Source organism: Mustela nivalis (assembly GCF_964662115.1).
Source record: "Mustela nivalis genome assembly, contig: HAP1_SCAFFOLD_1949, whole genome shotgun sequence".
NCBI lineage: Eukaryota > Metazoa > Chordata > Mammalia > Carnivora > Mustelidae > Mustela > Mustela nivalis.
This window is the reverse complement of record NW_028134715.1, coordinates 39,825-66,916: the sequence shown is the minus strand read 5'-3', so window position 1 is coordinate 66,916 and position 27,092 is coordinate 39,825. Positions and strand designations below refer to the sequence as shown.

General features: G+C 40.8%; 2 long non-coding RNA genes across 4 annotated transcripts in view; one reads left to right on the top strand and one right to left on the bottom strand.

Annotated features, from left to right (window-relative positions):
- The first annotated feature begins 12,651 nt into the window (after positions 1-12,651).
- On the top strand, positions 12,652-25,018 carry LOC309858155. 3 transcript variants are annotated; one of them, XR_014308067.1, is made up of 5 exons: positions 12,652-13,234; positions 13,493-13,667; positions 18,673-18,779; positions 22,156-22,251; positions 24,721-25,018. It is a non-coding gene; the product is annotated as an uncharacterized lncRNA (long non-coding RNA). The 3 variants fall into 3 exon arrangements; XR_014308068.1 differs by lacking the exons at positions 12,652-13,234; positions 13,493-13,667 and adding an exon at positions 18,497-18,529; XR_014308069.1 differs by lacking the exons at positions 12,652-13,234; positions 13,493-13,667 and adding an exon at positions 18,530-18,566.
- Positions 13,674-27,092, bottom strand: part of LOC309858156 — a 33,939-nt gene continuing 20,520 nt past the window's right edge. Inside the window, exons 3-4 of the long non-coding RNA XR_014308070.1 lie at positions 14,802-14,887; positions 13,674-14,043 (exon numbers count right to left, since the gene is read on the bottom strand). This is a non-coding gene — a long non-coding RNA (uncharacterized lncRNA). The remainder of the gene's footprint in view (positions 14,044-14,801; positions 14,888-27,092) is intronic.

Below are 27,092 nucleotides of genomic sequence, written 5' to 3'. Positions count from 1 at the left end.
TGGAGGGAAGAGCTGAGCCTGGAAACTTGCTCCCAGAACACCCTCCTCAGAAGGTAAAAGATAGGCAAAGAGCATGAGCTATCCCAGAGGTTCTTCTAGAAGTCGCTATCAGAACAGCTGAAGCCTAAAATGAATTGCTGTATGCTAAAAGTATGTGCCTTGTTCCTCAAGGAACGATGATCTACGATGGATATGAGGGAAGGGCGGGTGTCTCTCAACCCAACAGCTGTGACTTTAAGCACCATCTTCAGACCTCTTGATTCCCCAGCTTTGGGGGCAAGAGTGGGGTTGAGACCTTAGAGATCCAAGAGCGAATGGAAGCCAAAGCCATTCCTTCTCATCACTGAAGTGAGTCTCAGGGATTCTTGGGGAAGGTGGCCAAGAGTGCCAAAGACTGCAAATTACTGGCTAGGGAATCTGCAATGCTCTGCTAAGCCAAAAGATGGGTCTTTGAGTCCTGGATCCTAGAGACCTTAGCAAATGACACCACAGTTGCTGATCAGATTCTTTAACTCAGGCAAAGGGCTCCTTCAGCCTGGCTTCTTTTTCCTGGTGTGGGCTGGTCCCTTCTAGACTCTGCTTGCTTGATTTCACTGGGCATCACACCCTTTAGCACAAGGTAGCCAGGCTCCACATCTCATCTCTGAGCTGGACAGAGGAAGGTCACTGCCCTGTCTCTAGGACTGCCAATAGTAGCAGCCCTCCAGTCCCCACAGTAGTGTTTGGCTGGGCTTTACTCAGCCCAACAGAGGCTTTCTGGGCCCTGGTCTGTCTAGGCCAAACCTGCTCTTGCTCCAAAAAGAAGGGGCACATTGCCAAAGGCCTATAGCCTTCTGGTTGTGGCTCCTGAGGGTTTCCTCTACTTCTGTCCAGACATATTCACCAATAGGGTGCCAAGCCTTGGTTTCCTGTGCCAGACCCACCGGTCTCCTAGACCATGATCCTTATCACAGTGCCAGTCTCTGGAGCTTCCCCAACCTAATTTGGTCTTGGGTCATACTTACCCCCCTGCCTAGTGGGTCTCCTGACCTCCTAGGGACACACTTCCTTGTTTCCTACTTCACCCTTGTTACTCCTCCCCCAGGAAGTGATGGTACATGGTTGGTGGGATTTGCAAAGTATTTCCTCTTGGTGGCAGTACTGCACCAGAAATGCCAATATGCCTCTCTACCCCACGTCCTCTCCCTCCCCCCTTCCCCAAGGAAAAAACTCCAACTTGTGCTCAGTCTGGCTAACACAAGGTGGCTCACCATCTTGGCCACTTTAGGGTAAAGGGGTAAAGGTCTCAAAATCTGGCGCTCCATCCTGCAATGCCTAGTCTCTGTATTATCTTCTCAGACTGCCTTTTGACACAAAAGCAATAACTCCCCATCTAGGCACCGTAGCAGTGGATCTGAAAATTACCTGTTATTTCTTTAGCACTCCACATCTGCCATCTCCTCCAAAAACATCCTGACCATGAGGTCTCATGTTGTCTGATACAAAGAGAGCTGGTCCACAGGCACCAAGAGAGGTCCAGTAAGGTAAATCTCTAGTTCGCAATACAATAATCCTGTTAATGTGGTTTATGTTATGTGACTGTTCATAGTTTTCAGATATGGATTATTATATATTGGTCAGAAATGGTACTACATGGTATTCTAAAGACACCTATCCTTGTATCTGGGCCTATACTCATTTTCCCAATGCTTCCCATAAGAAGGTTTTTAATGAAAAACACATATGATTTCTGTATGCTTGTGAGAATTTGTGCGTTTCAGCGTGAAGCATTTCATATGAAGGCACAAGCCTTTGGTCCTGTTTCTGAGCAATGGACACATGCTATATGATGAAGACTTCACCTGATACCAGGTACACCTCTAGAATCCACTTTTCATGACTGTGGCAGATGCAAGGGGGGATAATCTCCATCGTGTACTGAAGGAACACAATGGCCAGGTAAAAGTGTCTGAAGACAATATAATCAGAAGGAAATGCATTCTGCTGGTGCATCCACCTCCCAATTCCCCAGCTGCCCCTACATTGTTCTGGCTGAGACAAATCCAGACAAATCCAGACAAATCACGTTTTCGTTTGTTTTTTTTTTCTTTTTCGTTTTTTTTTTTCCTCTTGATCTACACATTGATGTATTGCTCCAGAGGTTCCATGTGACTGAAAGCTATTAGAAATCTTTCAAATCAACTGAGAAAATCAAGCAAAATTCTACAAAGCCTCTACTGGCCTCCGAAGAAAAGCAAGTAATAATCTCATGTTATCCTTTTCATCCTCAAAAGATTGTCCCATGCTTGACAGCAAACAACTGTGTAGGTAGACAGTAAAATGTCTGTATCTACCTCAGTCTACATGTGTACTAACACAGAGGTGTACATGTATCCACCCAGATATTTCTTTCTGGTTTCATATTGAAGGAGAGTCATCAAACTTCAGCCCTTCAGGAAACTTTCTGCTTGTTTCCCCTCAAAAGAGGACACACTTCTCCCAGGGATTCAGACCCATGAGGACCACCATCTCATTCTTTCTATGGCAGATATATATATTCCCTCCCACAGCTGAATAACAGGACATCCCATTATTTACCTCTAGAGGGTCCTTCTGGTCCCTTTCTACCTCTCAACTCTACAAATCCTGAGTGAAAGATACTCTCTTGGATGCCCTCTTCTGCTCATTTATATGTGAATATAATTCCCCACTGCATTTTCAGAGAAGCAACAGAATGAACCAAAATTCTCATGAACTTTCAATTTTTGAATCAATGTTGCCAAAAGCTTTTCCAAGAGGCTCCTACCTAAATGTATCCTGCCCAGTATTAGATGTCCCAATTCTAGCAAAACTGGCTAGTCTTTTTCATTGAGCTCAATATGAAAGGTAAAAGGGGTATATACTGATGATTATACAAATGCCTGTCTCCACTCCTTATGTTTCCTTGGCTAAAGTAGGTTTACAATGAGACAGAATCCAACCAATCAGTCTAAAGCTTCATGGATGCTTGGACTTTAATCAGGTTTAGAAAGCCCCTTTTCATGCCATCCTTTGAACTAGATTCTCCAATTTTCAAACAGTTTATTGGCTCTCATCAGCAAATAAGTGCCTATGTACAATCAAAACACAAATAGGTAAAAAAGACTCTAAAGAACATGACTAGTATTGAGTATTCCATAGTTTGAAGGGAGCCACTGTGTATCATGTTTAACTACGCCTTGAAAAGAAAAGGCAATAAATATTTAGAGTTTTATTTTGATCCTCTTAAATTCTGGTTTACACGCTCCACAGTACTCTAAACTTAGCCCACCTCGTTAGATACACTAGGGTGTCTATGCCCTTTTCAAATTAACACAGGATTAGTGTCCATTGCCCACACGTCTTATCTGCAGTGGCCAAGCAAGCCTGTCTCCTTGGCTTCCAGTCAGATTACCAAAATCCTCTTATTTGGAAAGATACCTGGGACCTCAAGTGGGAGGTTCACTTTATGGTCATGTCAGTGTGAACCCTTGTTAAAAGGGTACAGAGACCACCATGCTCATAGCATTGAGGTAGAGACCACATGAGATTATGTGGGTCAGGATGTTGGCCTGTGCTCAGCATTTGAGGTCTCAGTCAGCATCTTTCCCACATAACATTAACTTTCAAAATCTTTACAATTTCAGCAAATGTGCTAAAGAAGGAGAAATATATATATACACACACACACATATATATATACACGTGTATACACACACACACACACACACACACATATAGTGATAACATTTGAATTGTTTGTAACACTACAGGTAAGAGAAAACAAGTATTTCAGAAAAATTGATTTGTAACATTTTACCCAACTTTTACCCACCCAGTGATGAAAAATCCAGAGGCTGTGCTTTAAATTTTTTTACCTTTCCTAGGGTTGATAAGAACCAATATGGAAAATATTTAATATTTAATATCCTTCACTGACACCTAGAGGGTTAACAACATTCTTCTTTTTTTAAAAAAAAGATTTTATTTATTTATTTATTTGACAGACAGATCACAAATAGGCAGAGAGGCAGGCAGAGGGAGAGGAAGGTAAGCAGGCTCCCCGCTGAGCAGAGAGCCCATGGGGGGCTCAATCCCAGGACCTTGAGATCATGACCAGAGCAGAAGGCAGAGGCTTTAACCCATTGAGCCACCCAGGCACCCCAACAAAATTCTTAAGAGTCAAGGACTCTATATCGATAAATTTTTTTCAGCCCAATTAGATAGACAAATATCCCATTACTAAACAGAATAAAGTGATTTATATTGCCAACAATTAAAGATTATATGCCTAGGAATAATCTAACAAAAGCATGAAAACCTTACATGAGGTAAACTTTAAAGTGTCCCAAAAGACAGAATAGCACACTTAAACCACAGTAAAGAGGTATTATATTCTTGAATAAAGATTCAACCTCTTGAATATGTTAATTCATCATCAATTAATTACTCAATCTATTCTAATCCCACAAAAAATCCAAAAGGCTTTCAAAGGTCTTGTTGTTTTCCACTATTTATAAGGGAAATCAAAATAAACAGGCAGGACTATCAGGAGAGTTCTGATAAGGAACAGCCATGTGGTAGGATGATTAGCTCTACCATATACATGGAACACAAAGACCAAGAATAGACCCCAAAATGGGCCACTTTCTTACACAACACACAAAAATAAACTCAAAATGGATGAAAGATCTAAATGTAAGAATTGAAACCATAAAACTCCAAACACACACACACATACACACACATGCAGTAAACTCTTAAGACATCAGCCTGGACAATATTTTTCTGGATCTATATCTCAATGCAAGGGCAACAAAAGCAAAAATAAGCAATTGGGACAATGGCAAACTAAAAAGCTTTTGCACAGCAAAGGAGACCACAAAAGACGAAAAAGCAACCTACTGAACGGGAGAAGATATTTGCTAATCATATATCCAATAAGGGGTTAATACCCAAAATATATAAAGAACTCATACAATGCAATAACAAAAAAAAACAATCTTATTAAAAAATGGTCAGAGGACCCAAACAGATATTTTTTCAAAGACATCCAGATGGCCAACAGACATATGAGAAGATGCTCAACATCATCTACCATCAAAGAAATGCAAATCAAAACTACAATGAGATATCACCTCAAATCAGTCAGAATGGCTAGTACCAAAAAGACGAGAAATAACAAATGTTGGTAAGGATGTGGAAAAAGAAGAACCCTCATGCACTCCTGAAGGGAATGAATGTAAATTGGTGCAGCCACTATGGAAAATATGGAGGTTCCTCAAAAAATTAAAAATAGAAATACCATACAATCCAATAATTCTACTACTGAGTATTTACCTGAACAAAAGCACTAATTCAGAAAAATATATGCACCCTATGTTTACTGCAGGATTACTTAAAATATCCAAGATATGGAAGCAACCCAAGTGTCTACTAATAGATCAACAGATAAAAATGTGGTATACATATACACAATGGAATATTACTCACCATAAAAAGAATGAAATCTTGCCATTCACAACAACACAGATGGACTTAGTGTATTAACTAAATGAAGTCAGACAGAGAAAGACAAATACCATATGATTTCACTTACATGTGGAATCTAAAAAAACAAAACAAAAAACAAGCATTCTCAGAAATACAGATGACAAATGGGTGGTTGCCAGAGGGGAGGTGGATGGGGTAATGGGTGAAAAGGTGAAGGGAATTAACAAGTACAAACTTCCAGTTATAAAATAAGTTATGGGAATGAAAAGTATAGCATAGGGTATATAGGCAAGAATAACTGTAATAACTTTGTATGTGACAGATGGTAACTACACTTATTGTGGTGAGAATTTCATAATGTAAATAACTGAATCACTATGTTATATACCTGAAGCTATTTTTTTAAAAGATTTTATTTATTTATTTATTTATTTATTTATTTGAGAGAGAGAGAGAGAGCACAAGTAGGCAGGGCAGCCAGCAGAGGGAGAGGGAGAAGCAGGCTCCCCGCTGAGCCTAGAGGCCAAGGCAGGCCTCAACTGCCGGACCCCAGGATCAGGACCCAAGTCAAAGGCAGATGCTTAACCAACTTAGCCACCCAGGTGCCCCGAAAACTATTTTTTAAGTGTATTTATTTTTAGTAATTTCTACATTCAATGTGGGCTCAAACTCAAAACTCTAAGATCAAGAGTTCCATGCTCTTCTGACGGAGCCAAGGCACCCCTACCTAAAACTAAATACTGTATGTCAATGACACTTCAATTAAATAAAAAAACCCAAAGACTAAAATTTTGCATAAAGGGCGCCTGGGTGGTTCAGTTAAGCATCTGTCTTCTACTCAGGTCATAATCTCAGGGTCCTGGGATCAAGCCTGCATCAGGTTCTACACTGGGCAGGGAGGGGGCTTGTCCCTCTGCCCAGCACCCCCCCCCCCGCCCCTGCCAGCTTGTGCACACTCTCTCTCTCTAGTGAATAAATAAATATTTTTTAAAAGATTTTATTTATTTATTTGACAGATAGAGATCACAAGTACGTAGAGAGGCAGGCTGGGGTGGGGGCACTGAGCAGAGAGCTGGACGCAGGGCTCGATCCCAGGACCCCCGAGATCATGACCTGAGCCGAAGGCAGAGGCTTAACCCACTGAACCACCCAGGTGCCCCAATAAATAAAATATTTAAAACCAAACAATTCAGCATACAAAATGTAGCCTCCCAAATCAGTGGAGGTAAAGACATATTTGGGACAAAGTGGTATTCATTTGGAAAAGGTTCTTGGTTCTACACTTCATGCACTAAGCCAGGATAAGCTCTACATGGATTCAAGAATTAAATGTGCAATGAACAGAATTATTCAACTACTAAAAGAAAGCATGGGCTGATTCCATGGTAACTGTGCAGGAGGGAAAGCCTTTCGATCTTTGATTCAAAACCCATCAAAGGAAGACATACAAATGGCTATCAGACACATGAAAAAATGTTCATCATCACTAGCCATCAGGGAGATTCAAATTAAAACCACATTGAGATATCACCTTACACCAGTTAGAATGGCCAAAATTAGCAAGACAGGAAACAACATGTGTTGGAGAGGATGTGGAGAAAGGTGAACCCTCTTACACTGTTGGTGGGGATGCAAGTTGGTGCAGCCTCTTTGGAGAACAGTGTGGAGATTCCTCAAGAAATTAAAAATAGAGCTTCCCTATGACCCTGCAATTGCACTACTGGGTATTTCCCCCAAAGATACAGATGGAGTGAAAAGAAGGGCCATCTGTACCCCAATGTTTATAGCAGCAATGGCCACGGTCGCCAAACTGTGGAAAGAACCAAGATGCCCTTCAATGGACGAATGGATAAGGAAGATGTAGTCCATGTACACGATGGAGTAGTACGCCTCCATCAGAAAGGGTCAATACCCAACTTTTGCAGCAACATGGATGGGACTGGAAGAGATTATGCTGAGTGAAATAAGTCAAGCAGAGAGAGTCAATTATTATATGGTTTCACTTATTTGTAAAGCGTAACAAATAGCACGGAGGACACGGGGAGTTAGAGAGAAGAAGGGAGTTGGGGGAAAATGGAAGGGGAGGTGAATCATGAGAGACTATGGACTCTGAAGAACAACCTGAGGGTTATGAAGGGGCGGGCGGTGGGAGGTTGAGGTACCAGGTATAATACCAGGTGGGTATTATAGAGGGCACGGATTGCATGGAGCACTGGGTGTGGTGCAAAAATAATGAATACTGTTATGCTACAAATAAATAAAAAATAAATTTAAAAAAAAATCAAAGGAAAACACGGATACATATGAAGAGACAAAATTTAGCATATTAAAAAACCCCTCATAATCAAAGTCAGAAAAGCAATGATAAAGAGGAAAAAATATTTTCAATTCACACTAGTCTTAATAAAACATAGAGGATGCTTTAGAAATAATTTTGGTACCACCCAATACTAAAAGATGTTAACAGCTCACAGGAAAAGAAATACAAAAGTATCCTAAATATACAAAAAGGTTCCCAACCAACTCAAGGAAAATCTAAACAAAAATGGCACTGCTGTACAATTTCTTACACATCAAGGGTTTCTACTTATGACCTGCCTCTCTGAGGGGCCTGTAATACCAGTTTATTGTATTAACTTTTTATTAACTATTTTTTGACCTACGTTGAATCTGGCTCATCTTTTAAAAAAAAAAAAAAGCGGGGGGCACCTGGGTGGCTCATTCATGAAGTGTCTGCCTTCAGCTCAGGTTGTGATCCCAGGGTCCTGGGATGAAGCCCCGCATCAGGGGGTGGGGGTGTCCCTGCTCTGCAGGGGGCCTGCTTCTCCCTCTCCCATTACTCCTGCTTGTGTTCCTGCTCTCGCTGTCTCTCTCTGTCAAATAGATAAAATCCTTTAAAAAAATTTTTTTAAAGATTTATTTACTTTAGAGAGAGAAAACAGGAGGGGGAGAGAGAATCTCAAGCAGACTTCCCACTAAACATGGAGCCTGATGTGGGGCTCCATCCCAGGACCCAGAGATCATGACCTGAACTGAAACCAATAGGATGCTTAACGCACGACCCCAACTAGGCACTCTGTATCTGGCTCATCTTAAGTGGTCTCAAGTCATTGCTTACTATTGTAAGGATTTGTCCTATACATGCAGAGAGCAAAATGCCATTTCACAGGCTGATGGTTTCACACAAAGTGTGGAGCCAATCTCTTTGAATACTTAAAATGGGCACTGTCCCTCAAGTGAAAATCCCTAACCCTCACGTTTCAATTGCTATCTTATGCCATCCAATCTTCTTGGCAGAACTTAACATGAGTTGTTAATCTGTGGAAATAAGATCAAACATTTGCCACAGTATCAGTAACAAGAAACACAAGTATACACCATCATCCAGAAATACCCAGCACAAATGTGTCTGCCTTTACTCTGGACATTTTTGTCTACATCTAATTATTCACTTCATACATAATTTTGTATTTCAAGTATCCCCTGCTTCCCAAAAGCCTGAGTTAACACCGCTTCGCTTTTATGGAAGACCAACATTAGTATGATAACAGCTTTCTTCCAGAAAGCGACAATCCTCTTATTTCCTTCAGTTAGCAAAAACAGGTACTAGTCTCAGACTTTCTTAAAAGCGATGTGGCATAAAAACTTTCAAATCTTCAGAACATGTGGGATACTCTTGGCTTTATGCCATTTCAGCTTAGGATAGGTTTCAGAGGAATGTTCTTTAATTTCTGATAGCAGGGGAAACCTGTACTGACGCTAGCCTTCACTATCTTTGATTACCTAAAACTACTTCTTTAAAAAGTCTGTTACTGGGGTGCCTGGGTGGCTCAGTGGGTTAAAGCCTCTGCCTTCAGCTTAGGTCATGATACCAGGGTCCTGGGATCAAGCCCCATGTACCGCTCTCTGCTCAGCAGGGAGCCTGCTTCCCTTCCTCTCTCTCTGCCTGCTTCTCTGCCTACTTGTGATCTTTGTCTTTCAAATAAACAAAATCTTTAAAAAAAGTTTGTTTCTTTCAGATCTTTCTATTGCACAGAGAACTGTAAAAAGATGAAAATGTAAACCACCAGTAACCCCATCCCTTGGGGAAAGGCCCTGAAAATTTGGGGGCTTGGTTAAATGTATAGGTGGAAACACAATTATTTTAGGTCAAAAATTCATTATTAATATCTGTGCTGTTTGATAACCATCAACTTTTCCAAAACCTTGTGTTTAAAAATCATAATTTAAATTCTTATTTTGTCCTTAAAAAGAACAGAGATGTAGTTAAAATATGGTCTGAAAGAGTTTCATCAAAATTCCACTCCCTCATAGTAAATACAATCAACAGCACAGTCCTTCTACCTATATTTTTTTTGTTCATGAACAGCCAAAAAGACATGTATCTGGATAGGCATGTGACACACAAACACATGCGTATAAGGTAAACTTTGTCCTTTGTTCATTTCTATAAATGTAATTATATAACCTACTTTTTTTTTTTTTCAGATTTCACTAGGGACTGAACAAGGTGTGACATACGTCATAAATAATCAAACGTGGACAGAATGGATTTGTGGGAGTTCTGATGCTACAGAGTAGGAACCATTTAATGAGTGAAATACAGTAAGGTCGTAGAACTAATGGCAAGCTCTTGTAAGTTTTAAACACACAGAAATGGATTTCCTGAAAAAATTGCTAAAACTGATACAGGAATTTAGCAAAGTTGCAGGATATAAAATCAATGCACAGAAGTCAGTTGCATTTCTTTGCACTATCAATGAGGCAGAAGAAAGAGAAATCAAGGAATTGGTCCCATTTACAATTGTACCAAAAATCACAAGATGCTTGGGAATAAACCTAACCAAAGCACAAAAGGATTTGTGCTCTGGAAACTATAGAACACTTATGAAAGAAATTGAAGAAGACACAAAGAAATGGAAAAACATTCCATGCTCATGGATTGGAAGAACAAATATTGTTAAAATGTCTTACCTACCCAAAGCAATCTACAATTCAATGTAATCCCTATCAAAATACCATGAACATTTTTCGCAGAGCTGAAACAAACAATCCTAAAATTTATATGGAACCGGAAAAGACCCCAAACAGCCAGAGGAATGTTGAAAAAGAAAACCAAAGCTGGAGGCAACACAATTCCAGACTTCAATTTGTATTACAAAGCTGTAGTGATCAAAACAGAATGGTATTGGCACAAAAATAGACACAGAGATCCATGGAATGGAACAGAGAACCCAGGAATGGACCCTCAACTCTATGATCAAATAATCTGCTACAAAGAAAGAAAGAACATCTAATGGAAAAAAGACAGTCTCTTCAACAAATGGTGTTAAGAAAATTGGACAGCCACATGAAGAAGAATGAAACTGGACCACTTTCCTACACCATACACAAAAACAAACTCAGAATGGATGAAAGACCTAAATATGAGACAGGAATCCATCAAAATACTAGAGGAGAACACAGGCAGCAACCTCTCTGACCTCCGCCCCAGCAACATCTTGCTAGACACGTCTCCAGAGACAAGGGAAACAAAAGCAAAAATGAACTACTGGGACTTTATCAAGATAAAAAGCTTCTGCACAGTAAAAGAAACAATCAGCAAAATTAAAAGGCAACCCACAGAATGGGAGAAGGTATCTGCAAATGACATACAATAAAGGGATAGTATCCAAAATCTATAAAGACCTTATCAAACTCAATAACCAAAAAACCAATCTGGTTAAGAAATGGACAGAAAGCATGAATAGACATTTTTCTAAAGAAGACACCCAGATGGCTAACAGACACATGAAAAGATGCTTAGCATCACTCAGCATCAGGAAAATACAAATCAAAACTACAAGGAGATACCACCTCACACCTGTCAGAATGGCTAAAATTAACAAAACAGGAAACAACAAATGCTGGTGAGGATGCAGAAAAAAAGGGACCCTCTTACACTGTTGGTGGGAATGCAAACTGGTACAGCCACTCTAGAAAACAGCACAGAGGTTCCTCAAAAAGTTAAAAACAGAACTACCCTAGGACCCAGAAATTGCACTACTAGGTGTTTACCAAAAGGATACAGTGATTCCAAGGGGCATGTTCACTCCAATGTTTATAACAGCAATGTCCACAATAGCCAAACTATTAAAACAGCCCAGATGTCCATCAACAGATAAATGGATAAAGATATGGTATGTGTGTACACACACACACACGAATATTATTCAGCCATCAAAAAGAATGAAACCTTGCCATCTGCAAGGTACCTGAATGGCACTAGAGGGTATTATGCTAAGCAAAATAAATCAGTCAGAGGAGAACAAATAGCATAGGATTTCACTAATATGTGGAATTTATGAAACAAAACAGATGAACACGGGAAGGGAAAGAAAAATATGATGAAAATTGAGAGGAAGGCAAATCATAAGAGACTCTTAACTCTAGGAAACAAATTAAGGTTTGCTTGGAGGGGAGGTGGGTGGGGGGATGGGATAACTGGGTGTTGGGCATTAAGGAGGGCACTTGATGGAATGAGCACTGGGTGTTACATGCAACTGATGAATCACTAAACTCTACCTCTGAAGCTAATACACTATATGTCAATGAAACTGAATTTAAATTAAAAAAAAAAAAAAAAGCTGGATTTCTTGACTCACGTCACTTTACCTCTAAGTTACAAATCAGGACGAGCACAAAGGACTTGTGAAAATCACCCCGGTCTCCCAAGTCCCACCAGTCCATTTAAAATAATCTGAATGACATCTCCTCATATTCTCTTGCAACCTATTATGTGAATCCAATGGTTTCACTTAAATAATTTTAGTTTTTAATTTACATCACGTGCCCTCCTCAATGTCCATTACCCAGTTACCCCATCCCCCCACTCCCCTCCCAGCAATCCTCAGTTTGTTTCCTATGATTAAGAGTCTCTTATGGCTTGTCTCCCTCTCTGATTTAAATAAACAATTTATAGGACGGAATAATTTCCTAGGCACTGGGTTTCTTGCAATATTTTCAAAAAAGTCTGTCAGAAATGAATAGAGGATTAAGACCAACACGGCCAAGAAGGACACCTATTTTTTCCCTCCGTCCCTAGAAGCAGCACGTTTCTTCACACGAAATGTTTTTAGTGCTCTCAGGATACATTCGGAGGAGCCCTCCATCCAAACCAACCAAGCGGAACCTCCTGCAGCCACGCAGATGGGGAGGAAGGGCAGGGGAGAGAGGGGAAGGAGGAACCCTGGAATCCGCGGGCCCACCCGCAGCCACAGGGAGACGCTCCCGGGCCCACCGGCCGGCCGCGGAGGCCCCAGCGGCGCTGCGACGACGCTCGCCCTCCTCCCTGCGCCCGGGCACAGAACTGAGGCGGCGGTACCATCCCGGCGCTCACGCACGACCAGCCTCGCCCCAAAGCCGCACCCCGGCCCGCCTCGGCCACCCGCCCCTGCCCTTCCAAGCCGCCTGGGCTGCCTGCCACCGCCGGCCCAGGTCGCACAACCGGCACGGGCTGCCTACACGCTGGGGGACAAGGAAGGTCCTCGGGCCCGGAAGGGCCACCCAAACCCGGCCCCCACCCCCGGGTTCCCTCCCGGCCGAGAAAGGAAAGGAAAGAAGACAAAGGCCAAGGGACCCACCTGGCGGAGGCCGATGGCCGGCGGGAACGACAAGGTGAGGTCCGGTCGCTCACGCGGGGGCAGGCGGTCTGACTGAGCCCCTCTCCCATCTCTGCCGTAAAGCAGCGTCCTAGAGGCCCCGCGTAAGCCGCAACCCCTCCCCCCAGCGTCGTTGTCTCCTCCTATTCCCCCAGAGCCCGCGGGGGCTGGAGATACGGGGTCTTGAAGGGAGGGTTGAGAATCCGGGTTCCTCGGTGTTGGCCCCGCCCAGGGGAGGGGTGGGATATCCTCAGATGGTCCCAGGTGCAAGAAGGGGCGGAGAGAGGTGGACCTGGGAAAGTCAGAGCGGAAAGCTGTTGTTTTGCTGTTTGCTTGGGAAAATCAGTTTGCCTCCCTTGCAGGGTCCCTGCCGGCAAGACCATGAATGTGCTGCAACAAACCGAAAATTTACCGTTCAGCAGTCGCAAAACTGCTTAAAGAGAAAAGAAATTTAAATAAATACACTTCCAAACGATTGTTACAAGTTTGCATCATTCATCTGCCTGAGGTTATGAAAACTAATTGCTCCCTTCCCAGGTGAGAGTCGGGATCCGAAAAGCTGGCACTCCTTCCGCCGCGTCATCTCCCTCCCGCCCTTTGCCAAGGACCTGCTAGGAAGGCCAGCACTTCTTACGTGGGTAGGGGCTGCTGCAGGTGGTGTCCACACGGCCTAGGTGGATGGGGATGTGCTGGGTCTGAAGGAATCACAGTGACTGGAAGGTTTCTCCTGCCTGACCGATGTCTTGGTTCATTCCTTCCTATTGAAGGAGGAACATGTGGCTCTTGCAAAAGAATGCTCCCATAATGGGGACGCGTGTAAATGACAAGCAGAAAAGGAACCGAACAGGTGATGCTGCCCCTCAGAGATGAGGGCTGTTACTTTGGTGCTTGAATCCTCCCAGGAGGTTGTAATCTAAGGACAGAGAGAAATGGATGCAAATAAAGATCTTTTTAAGCAGTCTAAGGAGCTCCCTAGCTAGGTTCATGGGTCCTCCAGCTATTTGGTTACTAAACAGTTGACTGAAGATATTTTTGTTGACTCTTCTTATTTTTATTGACAAATGCAGTCCTTTCGTGATTACTATTAAAAAACATCTTCACAAATAGAGGAATACAGACATATTTCAAGGGAAAACTTAACTCACCCCTGCCCACACCTGCGTAATCCCTCAAGACCACCTGCTGTCTGGGGGCTCCCAGCCTGGCTCAAGCTCTGACTCACAGCCCATTTTTCTCACCTATTCCCTAGTTGTTTGAGCAGAGGAAAGGAAGACAAAGAGCACCCTGAGGGGCTTTGTCCTGGTCTGGCAGCTGCCTTTTTGCATTTCAGGTCAACACAGGAAATCTCACAAAACCCTGTTGCCTTCCACTCTCAGGGGGTGGAGAGAGGGGTTAATGCTCTGCCACAACTTTCCCACCAGGTAGGGTGGAAAGTGAAAGAGCTTCCCCCACCTTCCCTTGTGGAATTACCTGACCTGATCCCTGGGCTCTGGATCTCAGCTAACCCCTCTGGATTCCTCCTTGTGTTTCCTGTCCTTCGCTTTAGGGAGTAGGGGTCATTTCCCAACACAGAGATCCAAGCCAAAGCCTTTTTTCTGTCCCCCTTCCCTGGACAGACACAGACTCGGTAACTATTCATTGTGTGGGGAACTGAGATAGGAAGAGACTTACTCGGATTGCCATTGTGAGCGAGGGTTGCACAGGATGGATTCCCACACGTGGAGCTCTCATGCTGCAAATCTATCGGTCCCTCCATGCTAATGCCAAGGAACACAAGACACGATGATCAACATCATTAGTCATTGGGGAAATACAACTTAAAACCGCATGGAGATACCACTTCTGCTTAGCGAGATGGCTATATTAAAAATAAAAAGGAAAACAGCAATTTGCGGTGAGGATGTCAAGAACTGAATCTCACATACCCTGCTAGTGGGAATGTAAAATGGTGTGGATACCTGGGAGAGCCATTTGGCAATTCCACAAAAAGTTAAACATAGAATGAGCAAGTGATCAGCAATTCCACTCCTCTGTCTATAACAGAGAACTGGAAACAGATATTCAAAGAAAAACTTGTACATGAATGTTCATGGCAGCATTATTCATAAAACTAAAAGGGGGGAAATGACCCAAATGTCCATCAACTGAGGAACATTTTAACTAAGTGTGCTATATCCCTACTGTGGATTTTTATTTAGTCATTACATGGAATGAAGAATGGATACATGATACAACATGGATTAACCTTGAAAATATAGTGCTTTTTAAAAGGCAGACACAAAAGTATACATATTGCATGATCTTATTCACAAAAAATGTCCAGAAGAGGTAAATCCATAGAGAAAAAAAGTAAATTTGAAATTGTCAGGGGCTGAGGGTTGGGGGGAATGGCGATTGACTGCTAATGGGTATGGACTTTCTTTTTGGGATGATGAAAATATTCTAAAATTGTGTTGATGGGTGCACAGTTTTGTGAACATACTTAAAAATAACAATGACTTGTATACTTTAAAATTATAAATTATATAGAGGGTGAATTACATATTAATAATAATAAAGTAAGCCCGTGCAAATTTAATAAAATTTAAGTAAAAGAACTATGGGACATTTTATAATGTGGATGAATCAAGGTAAGAATACTATGACCCACTGACCAATATTTCTTTCTTTCTTTCTTTCTTTCTTTTTTTTCTTTCTTTCTTTCTGTTATTTATTTGAGAGAGAGATGGAGTAAGAGAGAGTGTGAGCAGGGGGAGGGGCAGAGAGAGAAGCAGACTCTCCGCTGAGCAGGAAGCCTGCTGTGGGGCTCTATCCCAGAACTCCAGGATCATGACCTGAGCTGAAGGCAGACGCTTAACTGACTGAGCCATCCAGGAACCTCCTGACCAATCTTTATATCAGCAGTGTGTAAAACAGATATCATGTGTGTTCTGATATGATATAATCGGAGTGCGAAGCATCAAGTATAAAACATTCTTGCTAAGTTAATTTAGCCTAAATCTAACCAAGTCTATATATCTGACTACAAGATATTCTGATTATAATGGAATATGTTCAGGACAAGAATGCCTCCAGAAAAATCCAGAATATGCATAATTCTACAGGACAAATAGTCCAGTATTTTCATCAAAGAAATGGCAAACAAAAAGGGTTAAGAGGACATTATAGATGAAAAGAAGATTACATCATAATCTGGCCAATTATGTGGTTGATCCTTGTTTGGATCCTAGTAAGAACAAATCACACTTGAGAGACATATTTAGGTCAAGCATGGATATTGGACATGGATTTTTCATGTGGTATTAGGGAATACAGTTGACCCTTGAACAATGAGGAGAGGTAGGGGTGCTGACCCCCTCATACAATCAAAAATCTGAGTATAACTTTTGACTCCCCCAAAACTTAACTAGTAGCCTACTGTTCATCAAAAGCCTCACCAGTAACATAAATACATATTTTGCATATGTATTATATACTATATTCTTACAATAAAGTAAGTTAGGGAAAAGAAAATTATATTAAGAAAGTCATAAGAAAGAGAAAATACGTTTACAATACTGTGCTATTTCAAAAAATATATGTTTGTAAGAGGACCCATGTAGCTCAAACTTACTTTGGTCAAGTGTTGACTGTAATTATAATTCCTTAGTTGCAATGATGATATTTGGGTCTTTTAAAAATCTTATCTGTTACAGTGTTTGTTACAGTAGAGTGTATGGTTTGTATAGCTCAAGATTTATGTGTGAAATCATATATCTGCAATATGTTTTAAAATACTGAAGCAAAAAAAAAAAAAAAAGCACCCCCCCAAGCCCAGCGAAATGTTGAGTATTGTTTAAGTTGACTGTTGTTGTTGAAGCTGTTTGGTGGATGTGAAAATCCTGATAAAATACACACTACACAGTTAACAGGGTCATCTCTGGGGAAGGCATGAACATGAGGCCAAAGATGACTTTCATTTTTTGCTGAGAACCTACTAAAGGGCCAGACACTGTTCTTAGTGCTTGAAATACAGCCATGAAAGAGACAAAAAAAGTACCAGCTCGGGGGCACCTGGGTGGCTCAGCCCTTAAGCATCTGCCTTCGGTTCAGATCATGATCCCTGCATCCTGGGATGGAGCCCACATCTGGCTCTCTGCTCGGTGGAAAGCCTGCTTCTCCCTCTCCCACTCCCCCTGCTTGTGTTCCCTTTCTCACTGTCTCTCTCTCTCTGTCAAATAAATAAATAAAATCTTAAAAAAAAGTACCAACTCACATGAGGTTTACATTCTGGGAGGGATAATGAAAAAATAAGAAATGAGACACATATATATATCGTAAAGAATAATGATCTGAGCTTTCCAGCACTCACAAGCAGGAGAGGGGACTCATCTCTATATCATGATGGATGGTGATCTGTCCTATCACCACACCGAGGGGAAGGATGGGGTGTTAGGGCTGGGGAGGCCATGCGAATTTGCACCTTCAAAGCAAGGCCTCAGCAAATAGGTGACCTAGAAGGTAAAGGGGGTGGGGGAGAGCCCTGGGGAGAGCTGGGGATGAGAGCTGCAACAGGAGGGAATATCCTGTAGCTCTTACTGCTGTTACTCTGTTAGGTCTTTTCGCTGCTGACCGATTGTCGTGTTCCCTCCAGTTTCAATGCAGCAGGGGCTGTGTCGTATTTTGTCAGCATGCAAGCAGGCAGGTTTAGGGCCAGGACTACCTGGATGGTTTATGTAATCAAGATATGGTTCAAGACCTTTGCCACTTTGAATAAATTGAAGCTCTAACCCTGCGTACTAAGCAAGTATACTTCCATAAATTGGGTCTTTCTTGAAAATGCGTATAAATTGTTCCTTGCTTAGCATCTCAAGTGACTCAATTGAGTTTTATCTTTTTTGTTTTTTAAGATTTTATTTCTTTGTCAGAGAAAGCGCACAAGCGGGGGAGCGGCAGGCAGAGAGAGAAGCAGGTTCCCTGCAGGGAGCCTGACTCGGGACTCGATCTCAGGACCCTGGGATCATGACCTGAGCCAAAGGCAGATGCTTAACTGACTGAGCCACCCAGGCATCCCTCAGTCCAGTTTTATATAGACTGTTCACAGCTACTAGTGTGACAGTGCTGTACAAGATCCAAACTGTCCCCTCCTAGTGCCGGGGTATTCATCCCTCATTGGAATATTAAATAGCGAGTGGGGAACATTTCTATATCCGTGGATATGGGGCTAACAGGATATTTATTTCATTAACCTCAGGGACAGTGGCTTAAATAAGCAGAGGGACTGATCAGTATCTTCGGTCACTGAATCCCAGCAAACTACAGTGTGAAGTCATGAAATGGTCACAGTGGATGACATCACAAAGGGCTTGCAGGGTATAAAGCCCAGAGCATCTCTAGGTCCAGGCTTATTTCTCCCACGGGTGTGTGGTGACTGGAAGGGTTTCTGTTACAGAACTAGTAAAAGACTGATATATTCTCCTCTTTTTCATGCAGAATCTTTACTTAGAGAAGTTGATTTGCATCCGCAGCAAGGAAAATCAAAAATCCTTTCTTTCCTTTTCAGGTCACAGTTTTAGAAGAAAACCAAAGAGTGTGATCTACAGTGCGTTCTGCAGACCCCGGAGCTCAAGGTTAGACCAGGAGCAGACGCTGACCTCACACTTCTGATAAGTAAGTTGGCTCAGTTGTACTTTGAGGCTGTGCTGTCCTTCTGCACATATGCTCCTTTGTCAAAGTCAGCCTCTCACTGAAATTCCTCTGTTCATATCTGGTTAGCACCATGTCCATGTACCTTCAGTCTCTCTAATGGTTCATTATGATGATCATGAGAGATCATGAGCCTGGGAGAATGGAACTATTAACCCATCTGGTAAGTTCTGACACCCCTGAAACTCAGCTGTAGAATAATAAGCAGTAAGATCTGATCTCAGCTTTGCTCCTAATTGCTGTGGCTTTAAGTAAGTCATACTTCTTAGGTCTTAGCTTCTTCATTGTTAGAAGTGGAAGATAAGATTAGTGGACTTCTAAGAAGGCATCTTTCTGCTTACATACTTTAGACTTGTGTGGTTTGAATTCTACATGTGGTTAACTTTAAATTAGAAACAGAAATCACATGCCTCTCTGTAAATGCGGCAGTGAACCATTTACAGAAGAAAATTGTGGACATTATCTTGCTTAGAAGCACACAAAGAGAAGCTGATTTTAGGAGAGGGATAGGAGTGTGAATTAAGAGAAATCTTAATTTTTTTTTCGTAATATCTGTACCCAGCATAGGGCTTGAACTTCCATACTCTTCCAACTGACCCAGCCAGGTGCCCCTGGATTCAGAGAAATCTTAACATGGATAGTAGGGAAGTCAAACAAACTCACAGCCTGGTTGGCTCAGTTGGTAGAGGATATAACTCTTAATCTCAGGGTCAAGAGCCCAAACCCCACGCTCGGTGTGGAGATTACTTGAAAAAAAAAAAAAATAAGGCATCAGATCATTGATCTCCTCTTTGGGGAGGGATTAAAATTTAAAGATACTGGAAAAGATTAAGATTAGTCACTATGGGATGTTTTCCAGGACTCAGATATGAATGGAGAAAACAATCATTAAGTAGTATTTTAGGTTTGACCCTAAACCATTATTATTATCCAGATTATTCACCCACTCTTCCTTCAGACTTGGATCTGAATGCCTTTTGTAATTTCTAAAGGTGAAATATACTCTGAGAATGAATATTAAATAACAGTGAAAGTAATTATTGTTCCATTTAAGCTAAAGACAATTCCAGACAAGAAAGTATATCACTTTTAGAAATAGGAGTAGCATTGTTGTATAGCCTTCTAAAATGACTTGAGGTGACAATGCAACAAAGCGGAAATAGGATGTAAATATTGGTGTTTCTTCTTTAGCTGGGCCAACCAGTGTTCATACTAAATAGGTTTGTTTGGTCTTTTGAGGCTTGACTGAGGCAGGAGCTATGGCAGAACACAGCAGAAGAATGTCCACCATTTAGATGATCTCTCTGGCTTACTGATTTTAACCTTTCACATTCCCTCATAACATTTTATACAAGTGTATTTTTTAAAAAGATTTTATTTATTTGACAGAGAGAGAGACAGTGAGAGAAGGAACACAAACAGGGGGAGGGGGAGAGGGAGAAGCAGGCTCTCCATGGATCAGGGAGCCTAATGTGGGGCTCCATCCCAGGACCCTGGGATCCTGACCTGAGCCAAAGGCAGAGGCTTAACCACTGAGCCAGCCAGGTGCCCCTATACAAGTGTTTTGATTTACTCTCTCAAGAATACCTTTATGATATGTATCATTCTACTGTCTGATTGGTGGAGCACATCTTTCAAAATGCTAGGAAATTAAGGATACAGTAGAAAGAGTCTAATTTGTATTAATATGAATCAACTTGAATGTTCTAGAAGTGTGATCTCATTTCAAGATTAAACATATTTAAGAAGTTGAACTGACACCTTATTTTTTACTTCATTTTCTAATTTATTAACTTAAATATATGGTATGTAACATTAAAAAACAGGGTAAGTTATTTTTGCTCTTCTTCCCCTTATCTCAGGAGTCCTATCTAGAAAGAAGTTGCTATGACCAATGTCCAAGAAGCTACTGCCTGTGTTCTTTTCTAGGATTTCTAGAGTTTCAAGGTCTCACATTTAGGTCTTTAATCCATTTTGAATTTATATTTGTATGTGGTGCAAAGAAGTGGTCCAGTTTCATTCTTTTGTATGTTGCTGTCCAGTTTTCCCAGCACCATTTGTTAAAGATATTATTCTTTTCCCTTTGCATGTCCTTGCCTCCTTCATTGAAGATTAATTGACCATATAATTGTGGGTTCATTTCAGGGTTTTCTATTCTGTTCTATTGATCTATGTGTTTGTTTTGTGCCAGCACCATGCTGTTTTGATCACTACAGCTTTGTAATATAACTTGTAATATAATATAATATAATATAATATAATATAATATAATATACTACTTACATTTTGTAATATAAGTCCAGAATTGTGATACCTCCAGCTTTGCTTTTCTTTTTCATGATTGCTTTGGCTATTTGGGGCATTTTATAGTTCTGTACAAATTTTAGGATTGTTCGTCTAGGTCTTTGAAAAATGATGATATTTTGATAGGGATTACATTAAATGTATAAATTGCTTTGGGTAGTAGATACATTTTAACAATATTTGTTCTTTCAATCCATGAGGATGGAATGTCTTTCCATTTCTTTGTGTCTTTCCCAATTTCTTTCATCAGTGTCCTATAGTTTTCAGAGTACAGATTTTTCACCTCTTTTGTTAGGTTTATTTCTTGGTATCTTATGGTTTTGGGTGCAATCGTAAATGGAATTGTTTTCTTAATTTCTCTTTCTGTTCCTTCATTAGTGGTATATAGAAGTGCAACAGATTTCTGTACATTGATCTTGTATCCTGTGACTTTATTGAATTTGCTTATCAATTCTAGCAGTTTTTTTGTGGAGTCTTTTGGATTTTCTATAGAGAGTATCATGACATCTACAAATAATGAAAGTTTTACTTCTTCCTTACCAATCTGGATGCCTTTTATTTCTTTTTGTTGTCTGACTGTGTGGCTAGGACTTCCAGTGCTATGTTGAATAAAAGCAGAGAGACTGAACATCCCTGTCTTGTTCCTGACTGTAGAGGAAGAGCTCTTGGTTTTTCCCCATTGAGGATGAAATTATTAAGATCTCGTTTTGAATAGCAAAACAAAAAAAAAATGCCCATGATACATGAAGAAAAATGTGGCTCACACATTTAAAAAATTTTTTCTAGTATTTTTTTCAGGAGTAAAAGTGCTTTTGTTTGCCTTGGTTCGAAAGCAGAGTTCATCATTACCACCACTACCACCAGCAGCACTAGGCCCATCCCCACAGAAGGAGATTTAATTGTCATGAATAGTCATAAGTGAAGGCCCAGGAATTAAAGAAGTGAAGGGTGTTCCATTTATTTAGTACATAATATTGTTTAAAGGTTTCTGGATGCTATATTATTAAGTGTGCATTTGTGGTGATGATCATTGTAGACGAATGAAGTCAGCACCTCAACCCGAGCTCAAAACAAGATGCCAGAAGAAAAGATCAAAGAGCTTAAGACGGAATTCCAGAAAAATCAAACGCAGGTAATGAAACTACATATATATTGTATCATTGCAAGATGAGTTCTAATTTGGAAAGTATCTAGTTAAATAGAAGGAAAATATGACCAGAAACAGACTTTCTCATAAGTTAAAATTTTAGTTTAAATAACTCTACACATTTGATTTCTCAAGACAAATCATTTCCATGTGTGGAAAAGACTAAAACGTTAGTTTCTTTTCTTTTAAAAATTTTTTGAAGATTTTATCTATTTATTTGACACAGAGAGACAAGGTGAGAGAGGAAACATAAGCAGGGGGAGTGAGAGAGAGAGAGAAGCAGGCTTCCCGCTGAGCAGGGAGCCGCTGAGCAGGGAGCCGGATCTTGATCCCAGGAACCCAGGATGATGACCTGAGCTGAAGGCAGATGCTTAATGACTGAGCCACCCAGGCGCCCTTACAACATTGGTTTCCTAAGCTTCCCTACATATTTTGTGATAGAATATATTATACAAACAAAATTACTTTTGAGAGAAAATTTATCATTCTAATTTGAAAAATTGCATCCATTTTTATATGACTCTGGGTTCTAGAGATACAGAACCAGCAGGACAGAGATTTTATGTATATATCATACATACATATATACATGTCTATATGTTATATAGACATATTCATATGTAAATATGACTGTTTTATATATGATATATAACACATTTATATGTACACATGCATATATTTTATATAAATATGTATATGTATGTACTTTATAACATACATAACATATAACTTAATATAATATACATAATAACGAGTAACGAAGTGACTCACATGATTATGGTAGCTCCAAGTCGTAAGACCTACAAGGTGAGTTGGCAAGCTGCAGGCATAGGAGAGCCATTGGTTTAGATCTAATCTGATCAGAAAAGTCTTAGAATCATGAAAAACAATGGTATTCTGGTTGGAAGGCCAGCATGATTGAAACCCGGGAAGAGCCAGTGTTTTGATTTTGAGTCTGAATACAGGAAAAGTGCCAGTGTCCCAGTTCAAAGGCAGTTAGGCAGTAAAAATTCTTTCTCACTGATTGGAAGACTAGCACTTTTGTTACATTTAGGCCTTTAATTGATTAGATGAGGCCTGCCCCCATTAGGGAGAGCAATCTGTGCTACTCAATTTGCCAATTCAAATGTTAATCTCATCTAATAACACCCTCATAGAAACACCCAGCCGGATATCTGGGCACCCTATTGTCCAGGCATGTTGACATGTAAAATTAACCATCAGGACCACATTTCCTGTCCTGAAGAAAATGTTTAAGTATTGAATGATCCCCAAAGCTTTTGTAGACCTCTATAATCTTGACTACATTCATTTCAAAACCTGTCAACTTTATATTCCCACTTACCTTCTCTTTGAGAAAAATTTTCATACTTAAAATCTTTATTAGGTGGTCTACACTTTACAACTGATTAAGTACTCTCCTCAAGACAGCTCATATTTGGAGGGAATATTCAGAATGTGAAGATTGTATCTTAAAATAGAGGATCCTCAACAGATGTTTGCTGCTTGCATTGGTCTGTTTCTATCATTTTACTGAAAACTCACAAAAAAACTCTACAGTGAACTCCAAGTGACCCAGTCTGGTGGTCTTTTCTTATCCTCACTTTGCTTTACTGTATCTGTAATAGTTAACAGGTTTTTTTCCTATCCTACTTTACTTTTTTTTTTTTTTTCTCTAAGAAGTTGGTTACGCTCCCTTTTTTCACTCTCCAAATTAGGGCATTCACCTGGGTTCTGTCTTCAGCTCGTGACAAATGACTTGTGGGCATGAGAAGGTAGTCTGCTTTAATAGAGAGGGAACCAAACTAGGTGTGTAAAGAACTGCATTCAAGTCCTAACCATGTTTCACACTGTATTTGTGACCTTTGTCCAATCACTTGGGCTTTTGGAGTCTTAGAGTCTCATCTATAAGCAGTGAGATAAAACTACTTGCCCCACCTATACTATAAGGTTATAATAAGGCTCAAAAGAGATAATAGATACAAAAACTTTGATAAGCATATATTACTATACAAATGAATGTTGCTTATGTTGTTATAAGATAGCTAGATCATTGGCATTCTGAGACAGACTCTTTGTGTAAAGCCAATTAGCTCCCAGGGGGATCAAACCATAACCTTATATTATCCACATTTGAACAAACTAGTCTAACATGCCCAGGCCAGATAGAATACTTCTTCTTTGCATACACTCATCATAAAATCTAATTTTTCATTATTTCAGAAAGCTTTTGATGAGATTGTCAACTCTTCTAGCATTAGAGTGTTAGCAGAAGGACCCTAATTGTGTAGAGTTTAAAAATGCATATTAAATATCTGTACCAGTCTTTTGCATGTACTGAGTCCTTGAAGATTGATAAATTAATAAGTAGTATATTAACTCTAAAAAACCCACAAATGTCTATTGCTTATTTTACTGTGCGAGCATTTTAACATTAGATTATTTCTATTACAGGAACACTGGCGGTCAAGTTACTTATAGATTTCAGGACCTCTTCTACTGTCTCTACAGGCAGATAGAGAGCCATGCCCACCATCATTTCTATCAGTGCCACTTCTACCCGGGGGAGTTCTTTGTCTTCCAATTCCTTTACCTGGAATAAATGATAAACCATCATCACCACCGTGGTCCTCTTTGTACCAGGACCTCCTCCTCCATCACCACCTCTTTTGAGGCAGGAGAAACTTCTGCTCCAGATCATCATTTGCTCTAATTTAAAGGAATGAAGCAGAAATAAATGTATAAAACTAAACTTCATGGATCCATTCTTAATCCCGTGACTTGATTCTCCTTGAAGAGAATCAAATAGTCAAAGACAAAACTTGAACTGAAGTTTATGGCATCTTCAAGCCCTCAGTAATCATTAACGTGCATATATTGCATAGCTGTAACCAAATATGGTACAATATTGGAGCATAAGACTGCTGGCTCTTCTGCTTTCCTTTGTGAGCTCACCATCTTATGCTCCTCCTTCAGACAGTACCTCAATAATTGGAAACTCCATGGGGAACATGAAACTCATGTTGAAGGCAAAGAGAAAACAAGGTTGTGTAAGGATAACTATTAGTTTCCTAGAGCTGCCATAACAAATTATCATAAACTGGGTGTCTTTTTTTTTTTTTAAAGATTTATTTATTTGATGGGGGAGACACAGTGACAGAGGGAGCACAAACAAGGGGAATGGGAGAGGGAGGAGCAGGCTCCCTGCTGAGCAGGGAGTCTGATGTGGGGCTCCATCCCAGGACCTTGGGATCATGACCCAAGCTGGAGGCAGACGCTTAACAACTGAGCCACCCAGGCACCCCAAACTGGGTGTTTTAAAACAATGAGAAGTTATCTCTTTCTGGAGAATGGAAGTTCAAAATCAAAGTGTTGGCAGGGCCACACTCCCTCTGGAGGCTCTAGGAGACAATCTCTTCCTTGACTCCTCCAGCTTCTAATTATGGCTATTGGCATTCCTCAGCAGCATCTCCCACTGTTCCAACCTCACATTGCCTTCCTCTCTTTGTGTCTGTAAACTCCTTTCTTTCACAAGGTGATTGCATTCAGAGATCACCCAGATAATCCAGAATGAGAACCTCCTCTTAAAATCTTTCATTTAATCACATCTTTTGCTACTTAAAGCAAAAGTTACAGATTCTGGGGCTTAGGATGTGGGCATATCTTTTTGTCTCACTATGGTAATATAGGAAACACATTCTTTTTTTAAGATTTTATTTACTTATTTGAGATAGAGCGATAGAGAGCTCGCTGGCTGTTTGCACTCATGAATGGGGGAGGGGTAGAGGGAGCAGAAGAAGCAGGATCTCCACGAGCAGGGGCTGCGTCCCAGAACCTCAGACGCTTAACTGCTTAACTGACTGAGCTACTCAGGTGCCCTAGGGAACACATTCTTTTTTTTTTTTAATAATTTTTTAAAACATTGTATTTATCTATTTGACAGAGGGGGAGAGAGGGAGGAGGGAGTGCAGAAGCAGGGGGAGCAGCAGATAGAGGGAGAAGCAGGCTACCAGCAGAACAGGGAGCTCAGCTTTGGGATCATGACCTGAGCCGAAGGCAGCTGCTTAACTGATTGAGCCACCCAGGTGCCCCATATTCTTTTTTTTTAATAGTATAGGGAAGTGCTTTCTTCCTGAATGTTTTGATGTTTTGCTTAATGATCATAAAACAATGTAAATTTTTTCTCTTACTGAATTTTTTGTTTCTGAGATTGTTTTTTAAAGCCTATTACATGGGGCACCTGGGTGGCTCAGTTGGAAGCATCTGCCTTTGGTTCAGGTCAGGATCCTGGGGTCCTGGGATCCAGACCCTTATCTGGCTCCCTGCTCAGCAGGGAGTCTGCTTCTTGCTCTCCCTCTGGCCCTCCCCCTGCTTGTGCTCTCCCCCTCTCTCTTAAATAAATAAATAAAATCTTAAGAAAAATAAAAATAAAAAGCTTATCACAAAAACTATACAATATCCGTGAATTAGGAATGAATTTTCTAAGGAAAATGCACTTACCCAGGCCACCATATGGAAAAATAACCTTCTATGTATATAAAAAAAATCATTCCATTATTTTTAAAAATTTAGTTTATTTATTGAATATTACTCAGCAAAAAAAGAGATCTTGTGGTGGCACCTGGGTGGCTCAGTCAGCTAAGCATCTGCCTTTGGCTCAGGTCATGATCACAGGGTCCTGGGATGGAGCCCCACATTGGGCTCTCTGCTCAGCAGGGAGTCTGCTTTGCCCTCTCCTTCTGCTCCTTCCCCCAGTAGTTCTCCCTCTCACTCGCTCACTCTGAAATAAACAAAGTCTTAAAAAAGAGAGAGGTCTTGTGAATGAA